We start from the raw sequence: 9,207 nt of genomic DNA on the forward strand, positions 1-9,207 counted from the left end.
TTATCCCTCTTTCCATAGTTTTAGCATAAACTATTTATGTGAGCATTGAACATGACAGTAGTCAAAGAGTGACTGCATGTGCAGGCCAGGGAGCCAAACAGTAGCCATTCATGATCCTTTCTTCATAAAAGAGGGAGAAAAGCATAAAAACAAGAAGTCGGTCAGTGGTGCTGGTCTTGATTATGAGTCCTTCTCTCACATTCCTGGCAGTATTACCTCCCAGGGAAATAACACAGGCTCCATTGAGCCCGGCTGCACCAACAACAAGATCATTGAGGAAGTGTCGCGGAGGCTCGTCACGCACTTTCCACTGACCTCTTCCAGCGATCCGAGGCAACACAGCAAGCCAAATCTCATTAGCCCCAGCTATGCCATAAATTAAGTGGGCATATAGCAAAAATAATCCGTTGATCTACTTCTCAGCAGTGAAATCTGTGGGTATCTATCAAGCAACAGTATTCTTAAGCGAGGCTAAAAGTGATTTTTAGCAACTGATGTTACAGCATGTGAGGAATAAATATAAAAAGTCTGGATTCAATTGTTTGTTCACTAGGAAATGGGTGAAGGAAATGAAAGATGCTGATGTCTGGAACTAGCCAGCGGCATAAATGTTAAATGTGTTAGGGGCCTTTCCACTCTAATTGGAAAATACAATTGTAATATACAAAAATAAAACATACTGGATATTGGCAAGAAATAACAGCAATGTGTGACACTGGTAAAGAAAAAAAAGCAACATCTAAAAAAATATTGAGTGTTAATGCCACACATGGAAAAAAAAAACATTCCTATGTGGGTGGACAAAACCATTCATATAAATATGTTTTAAAAATGCTACTTAAACAGGACGGACATGACGGCCTACGGGGTAAATAAGTGAAACATTTGAACTCTATGAAAGGACCTCCTCTACTGTAACTGCAGGTAAAGTCATCAGAGGCATGAATTGGAAAATAATCTGCTGATGCAGCTGAAATGTCTGCTGGCAGTTATGTCCGCCTCCTCACTGGTGGATATTGACCTCGCCATGTTACAGCTTCATGTGGATACTGTAGTATTATGATAGAAAACATAAATCTCCTGTGATGACAGCGCTGGTGGAGAAACCCAAGCCATTCAAAGAAGGCAAAAAGGCGGTAGTTACTAAAAGGGAAACAATGTCTCCTAATATCCGTTTGTCTTGTGTGTGACTGTTCTGGTTTAATGCTTATATTTTTATGTTCCTTGCACTTCCAAAAACAATTCCCTGACACAATCTTGACCGTTTTAACCGACAAAACCAGAGCTTGATAACAATGCAGTTTAGTGCATGGCTGTTGCACTGGATTGCATTAGTATTGTACAGCTGTACATTTAAAGTATTTCCTTTATTTCTAAATCTGTCTGTTTAGCTTCCTATTAGTAAGTACTTCCTATAAGTACATTTTATCAGAAAATCGTGTAATGATTGTATAGAGGAAGCACATATTTCTTAAAAATAACTACTAAATCCTGTTTTGAAGTTACCTTAATTACTAATTGTAACAATGTCTACATTCTGTGCTGTTTTCTGTGAGCTGCAGAAACAACCTCAACAAGTCAAATTCCTCATGTGAGAAAACTGACTTTGCCATAACATGTGAGATTGAGGAGACAAGCTGCATGTCCCTGCTCGCAGAGTTCGATGCACTGCCATTGTAACTGTAGACTGACGGTATGATGATAGTTCCACTAGTGCAGGGGGAGGTGGGGGTGGAGTGAAGGGGGGAGGGGGGGGTTGAGTTTTCATTGAATGGCATGAGCGTCCCAAACTGGATTAACGTGTTGGTTTATATGGTGACTGTGCAGTCACGTCCCTGCATTGTGATCTTTAACAATCAAGTCTATTGTCTGCAGAGAGGCGATGGATGAGTGGAAATCTTAGATAAAGGCCTCTGTGCATTGTACATGGAGACATCCAGAACAGAAACGGGCCCTTCCGTGCTAAATGTGGATTACAGTTTCATGGGCCTGCCTGCGCTATGTCTAATAAAAAATCACGAGGGTGTGATGTGTATCATTTGGCATGTATCTGATTTAATAATCTTTTGATTGCTTGGGCAGTATGCCAGTGCTAGCGGACGCAAATGTGAAATTGAAATGCTTCAGGTTTGATGGACATGTTAGCATGTTGCAGCTGTGTGCTGGTATCCAGGCAGACAAGTACTAGGATAGATCGCGTTCAGCCAGATCGCGTTCAGCCGCTGACTGAAAACACAAAGCCTACAACTGCATGAGCAGCTCAGTTCAGGAACTGCAGGGTATCCCAAAAGCTCCGACCCTACTTTCGTCTGCTCTGTGCCTGCGTCACCGTCAGCCCTGCTGGGATTCCCCCATGGCTCCGGCCCCGGCAGTGAAGTAACCTGTGAGTTTTTTCCCCTGCATTTTTTGGCAGGAACACAGGGTTAAAGCTCCACGTGCCGCTCAGGCCCTTCAGAAATGTAGCTTTTGGCACAAGAACAGCTGAAAGCCTGCCAAGCCGCACTGCTTCCCACTTTTGTAATAGCTGGGAAACTTGTGGTGTGCAGACAGCACATGCATTGACTGTGATACAAATCAGGCAGATATTAGCAGGTGAGTTATTACAACATTAAAGTGACACAATGCAGGCCTTTAGGCAAAGCCCACACCCTCATGACATGCCATATAAAGCACTCTTTAAAACCCTGCAGGATTATAGTTTGATAACAGGACATCAAACAGGTGTAAGACCTGTTTGTCTTGTCTGTGCATGTCTGTCATTAATTCACAGCCACTAACCAGTTTAGTGGCCAACTGCCAGCGACGGCCACTCATTCATCCATGATGCTCGGAGGCTAACTGAGCAGGCTATTTGTACATTACAATCACTGATTACAAATACCGCCAGGCTGAGATCAGGCGTGTGAGCTGACAGGAAGCTGTCTGACTCTGGATTAAGGATGCAGGATAGGGGTCTATAAAGTATTGGACAATAATGGAACATTTACATTGTTATGTATTATTCTGCTAACTATAAACGATACATTTAGATCCCTTCAAGCTAAATATCCTTACACAAGTGCCTTTCAGTTCTGTGAAAGCCTTTTGTTTTGTATTGAGCATTTAATACATTGACATGACAGATTTGAAACAAAATGCTCTACTTAAGTATGTTTGTCAAATTTGTAGATTTACAACAACAAATAGGTATATTTGAAGGTTCAGAAATGGGTGATACTAAATCATCTATCTCTACACTAGATATTAGCCTTCCTCACCCTCAGGTTTGCATAAAATACAGGTTATGAACTTCTTTTTTTAAATGCAAAAATCTAAAAGGATCAGTTAGCTTGTAAATATAACCGGCCATAGGAAGGAGGTAATTGTTGATTAACTGTTAACAGGGATGACTGCTTTGCATCTTGATGTGTACATTAAACAAACACGGAGAGGTGTGAATATACAAACATCATCATCAAACAAAAATGCTGAAGGAGTTTATGCCTAATAAACCTGTCAACACAGATCACAACAAACACTTGATCCGAGAAGATGCTGCAGAGACCAGTTTACATGTCAAGAGGAACACTCCCAGAAACCAAGAGCACACAACGTCAAAACAACAAGAGGAAAAACACAGATGCCTTAATCATTACATTTCATTTGGCTGACGCTTTTATCCAAAGCGATAACAATAAGTTAAAAAAACCATAAAGATTCAAACTGCGAACAAGAAGGAAAGTGCAGATATATTCACTTCAAGCAAGTCATACCATTGTATGCGCTGGTGAAATAGTTACAAGGGACTTTCTTTTCTTTCTTATTCATCAACTATTCAGAAAAAAGCAACAAATATATTTAATCAACAATGTTGTTAAAAACTCTGAAAAGCAGCACATTCTCACAGGCCGGAGCCTGCAAGTGTGGGCATTTGTTCTTGATAAATGATTGATGATAATCAATTATTAAAGTTGTTTTCGATTATTTTTCTGATGACCAACCATTCCAGCACTGCATCAAGTTGCTCTACATTTAATCTCTTTTCAATAAATGAAGGGGAGGTTAAATCCCATACGCTGTAACCGGCTTACAACATGAAAACCTGCTTTTTAGCATTGAAAGAAACAACAACCAAATAATCATGAAAATCCTCAAAGTATGTGAAACCACACAGGCCCGGTTCCAGACTCAGGGTGCATCTGAGATCAGAGAGGGTGCAGTGGTGAAGTGCTATTTTTATAAGTGGGGAGTGGACCTAACACCCTCTAGGGGGGTCCTCACCTCCTCTAGGGGGGTCCTCACATCCTCTAGGGGGGTCCTCACCTCTTCTAAGGGGGTCCGGGGGCATGCTCGTCCGGGAAGATTTATTTTTAAATATTGAAGTTAAAAGCATCAATCTGGTGCACTTTGAGAGCAAAATGAAGAGATCTATGGATACATCGCAACACCCATATGAAACAGAACTGTTAACAGATTTACTTTTTCTTTATGGATATTTTACAAATCACTCCCCTTTTAAGACCGAAATGTCTACATGCATAGCAGAAGATGGCATCTTTTTTGCATGAATATTCCAGCCAATCTCTGTTTTGAAACCATGAGCTGCAAAATGAGCGCCTGTCCCCGTAATGTCCCCATGATCTTTACTGTTATTACCTGCAGTAGATGCAGTGTTACTGCTGGCAATAAGGGCTGGTTGTTTTAACCATGTTCTGATGTCCATCATTGACTGCTGTGTAAGCACCTTGCAGATGACGAACGCGCAGCGGCACAGGTCACGCACACCTGACATAATAACGTTACTTACCGTTTAAATTGACCAAATAAATGCAGCAGACAATGTTATTTAACCACAATTAGAATTTATTTTATTTCAACTATATTCTTCTTCTTATTATTATTATTGTTATTATATATGTAATATTTTTCACTTTTCATTTTTCAAATGAGGGTGCATAACGACTCAACTGAGGGTGCAATGCATCCTTATGCACCCCCGTAGAACCGGGCCTGAACCACAATGAAGAGCAACAACAAGCCGTCTTTATGTAAACCTGGTTTCTACACAGAGTTGTATACGTTGAGGGACCAAATGCTTTATGGCACAGCATGGGGAGGCCTTTTAAGACCTGAACTTGATCACCTGCCATACATTTCTAATCCACAATAGGGCCAATCACTGCATAAACACCCCTCTCCATCCATTGGCTGCAGCAGTATTTCTCTGCATTGAAACACAGAGCTGGGGCAGCAGTCCTGTGTGGGCCACAGCATACCATATGCCAGATTGGACCAAACAGATTAGTGTGGCAACTTCTGGGCGAGCCTCTACGGTGATTGGAGCATGGTTGGGTGCAGGGTGCGAAAAGGCCTGGAAATCTATCAGTGCTTTCAGTACCTAATAATCATATTCGGATACCGCAGTTGCAAAAATTGAACACCTCACATTTTATCTTTGTTTTTTTTCTATGTTACATGTGTAACTAATGTCCTGCAGGTCACCCTTGAAAAAGAGATCTTTTGATCTCAAGGGGCTTTCACCTGGTTAAATAAAGGCTACAAACAAAGAAACAACCACAATTTTAAGCCGTCGCATGGAGGACATTTGCCATAGGAAGGTGACCTGCCTTCTGACATAAATGTTTCGAGTCAAACGTTGTGGGTAGCGACATAAGAAACAAGGTGCCGTAAAACCTGACTAATATTGGACAAAATACTGGTGATAAAATCATTGTTTCTCCATAGATATCTAAAAGTAAACGTCCCCTTCATCCTGCTCTTGTTCAAATTTCTGGTTTCAAAATCCTCTACCAATTACTTTGTGACATCACAGAAAAATGGTCAGACCCAAGGATATTTCATAACCTTGTTCCCATCAGAATGACACATATATATGTATATATATATATATACATATATATATTGTACATAATGTACATCTGAAATAAAGCAACTATAGGTTGTTTAATACAAACTATCTTCAAGTTCTCATCTTGACAGCCTCTGAAAATGCATTAGATTAGAACAATTAAACTCGGCACATTCTATAACTGCTCTCAGTACATATATATGTTTAAGGTCATTCAGACTAAGTACTATACAAGGCTTTTAAGCTATACTAGCTTCCCGTGACTGTGTTCCCCCACCCCCACTACTTGGTGAAAAAACTATAGTCTAAAAACAACCACAAAAAAGTCACTTGTAGTTGTGGATGTGGAGCTCTTCAGGGTGGACTAACCAATCAGACTCTCCTGAAAAATACAATCAGGAGGGCGACCGAGTTCTTTTTTTAATCCATTTGAAATGACAAGTGACAAGTTTGGTGCCCCCTTCTCATATCCACTGACGTCATACAGAAGGATAAAGAGGATTTTCCCACCACCCTACTGTTGTACTGAAGGCAGTTCATTGTGTCCATATCACTCCTCTGACATGTTGGACTTGTCTTGATCTCTGCCACTAACAGATAGTGATAGACTATTTTATCCACAAACACCACCTTTGTTACGCAATTCCACTTTCCACTTGAGAGAGACTAGAGCAGCCTAAACACTTTTAAGAAATGGTATCAGTTGGATATTAGAATGAGGCAGATCTGCACCTGTGTTTTACCTTGACAGGTAGTTTTACATCCTTAAATTACATATAGGCTGATTATGCGTGTTAAGCTCTCAAACAGGGCTGACATTTGCAGGATTACCAAAAAACGACTGGCCAGATTTTCATGAAACTTTGGCCACTGAAGAACCCATTACATGTTGATACACAAACTATGTTGAGAGGCATTTAAGTGAAAGCATCACTTTAATTAATTGAAATTAAGTGTTATCGCCTACATATAACTCAGAACATGTTTTTAATCTACAATCTCAAACTAGTGGGCTAATACAGCTGTCCAAAGCACAGTGGTAAAAAGTAATCCTACACTCTTCCTTCAGAAATGTTGTCGAAGTAATTGTAGTTACCTTTTACCACTCTGTTTTTTGAATAATTAGTGCTTCAAATCCATTCATAAAGCTACATGTGACTCTGAATCACCCCCCCTGAATCGGTTTTGACCCCCTACATGACATTTCATCACACCAAACGTTCTGTATAAACCAACTAGTTGATGCTGTCACATTCACTGACTGTTAATCAACTCAAATTCCAATAAGATGTAGGCCTCTGACGTCAGACGATTTTTAATGGCGTGGTAGCTAAACAATGAGTTACAAATTGTACAGGACGTGACGACGCCGAGTATTTTAATCATTTCGAAACAATTGAATTCGACAATTTTGTCCACACATCTTTAACAGCAAACACGAGTGGGTTAGTTTAAATCCGTTATTTTGCTAACACCGGACTATATTGTCAATAATCAGCTTGTTATATGAAGTAGTGCTGCGAGCAGAGTTATGGTTTTACATTTCTAAGAGTATTTTGGTGAGAACGTTAGTACACTTTATAACTGACAGTTACGGTAATATGACCACTGGTTGTTTAGTTATAATACATCATTGTATTTTTACTATATTTATTAGTTTATAATGTAATTGTAACCACCCAAAAAAGGTGCATTATAATCAAAGACCCGTTAGATATTACTACAAGGCATAGTGCAGTTAAAGTGAGTGTGGTTTTAGATTACGTAGGTTGGGTGACATATGGCAGGTGAGCCCCTCTGCTACCTTCACAATGCACTATCGATCAGGCGATTTGATAACGTCGCATCGATTAAAAAGAAAAAGAAAAACGGTGTCCTGTAAGTGACAAGTAAAAAAACGGAAGCAACAAAAACGAAAAACCGTATAAATAAGATAAACAGAGAGAAAAAGGAAATAAACTTACCACATCGGCTTCCGTTCGGTTTTTACACTCTTTGAAACCGGAAGAAACATTCCTGTTTTCCCCGTCTCTGAATCCAGCCTCGATTACACACAGAGAGGAAAACACCAGAAGGAGGAAGAGGAGAGGAGGTTCGTGTGTTTATCGGCTGGAAATAAAGTGGTTTCATGTGACTGCATGATATCCACGCATTCGTCTTTTGCGTGTAATTGTGTTTTCAGAGTTTGAGTGTCGGGTTGAGGCAGCAGACAGCCGGAGAGAGAGAGGCGTGGAGAGACGCTCCGGCCTGCACGCTCACGTCATTGGTTGACAAACAGTAATCAGATGCAAATTCCTAACCTCTGAATCAGCACCCCCACCCACAGGAGCAGGGGGTGTCTGTAAATGTACGGTTGTGAATTATATAAAGTGGGCTGGGAGTGGGCACACACACCCTTTTTCATATGCTCCTAATACACACAAGTGTTTATCCTTGTCGATTATTGTAGTATACCGTTTTTATTCTTTATATAGGTCCATTATTTTATTTCAAATTCTGTTTTATCTTGCTTTATTTTATGTCACTATTTTATTTATTTGTATGTCTCAAGTTTTCTATGTTGCAATGTTGGAAGGGCCTGGGTCCGAAGTTTATCTGAAACATTATACATGATGATTTTCCAATTCAATATAGTCATCAAGTATAATTTATATTCATATTTATGTTTTTCAATTAATATGTTATGGCATATGTCATTAAGCTTGTGGTAACTTGTCTGTTGTGTTTACATTTTCTATCGGTGTAGACTTTTAGGGACGGTCCCTTCGAGCCCCTGTTCAGCAGTAAGGCTGAAGGGAGAAATACTACTCTTGTTTGGTGTGGAAACTGCATAAAATAAGCTTAAAAGTTAATCAGAATTCATCTTATTTAATTAAACCAGCCTTTTATAAAACTGACTTGTCGTTTTTTTTTTTCTTCATCCAAGCAAATTGTACAGCTAAAGTGTCATTTAATGACATAAAGCTTTACAACATTAATTTTGAAAAAATGAGGGTGGATCTTTTTTCTTTCAGAACACATGGGGAGCCCTACTAACTGAATGATAAATGGATTTGTAACACTAAACAAGAGATAGTAAGATATCACCAGACTGATAGAAACTACTAATGCTGAGTTGCAGACTTGATCTTTGGCTTATCTTGGTTTGGATGTTGTTGTTTTGTATCGAAGTGAACATTAAAACCAACATTAAATGCTGAAAATAAACTACATTCAAGATATGTCTAGCCACGGTTCAATAAACTCTCGGCTTGAAATTGTTGACAGCTCCCAAAAGTCACCAGTCATATAATCTCTTTCCAAATCAGATTTTACAGTGGGATTGCTGACTGCAGTGACTGGTTGCAGCTGCTTACTAA

At 39.7% G+C, this 9,207-nt stretch overlaps 1 protein-coding gene across 2 annotated transcripts in view; it reads right to left on the reverse strand.

The window, feature by feature from the left end:
- The window catches only part of arid3a (AT rich interactive domain 3A (BRIGHT-like)), a 49,583-nt gene extending 41,487 nt beyond the window's left edge, over window positions 1-8,096 (reverse strand). For both annotated transcript variants that reach the window (XM_034213105.1, XM_034213104.1), the window contains exon 1: window positions 7,813-8,096. The gene's annotated coding sequence lies outside the window, so the exon portion shown is untranslated. The remainder of the gene's footprint in view (window positions 1-7,812) is intronic.
- Between the last annotated feature and the right edge of the window lie 1,111 nt (window positions 8,097-9,207).

Source organism: Gymnodraco acuticeps, unplaced genomic scaffold (genome assembly GCF_902827175.1).
Source record: "Gymnodraco acuticeps unplaced genomic scaffold, fGymAcu1.1, whole genome shotgun sequence".
Lineage (NCBI taxonomy): Eukaryota > Metazoa > Chordata > Actinopteri > Perciformes > Bathydraconidae > Gymnodraco > Gymnodraco acuticeps.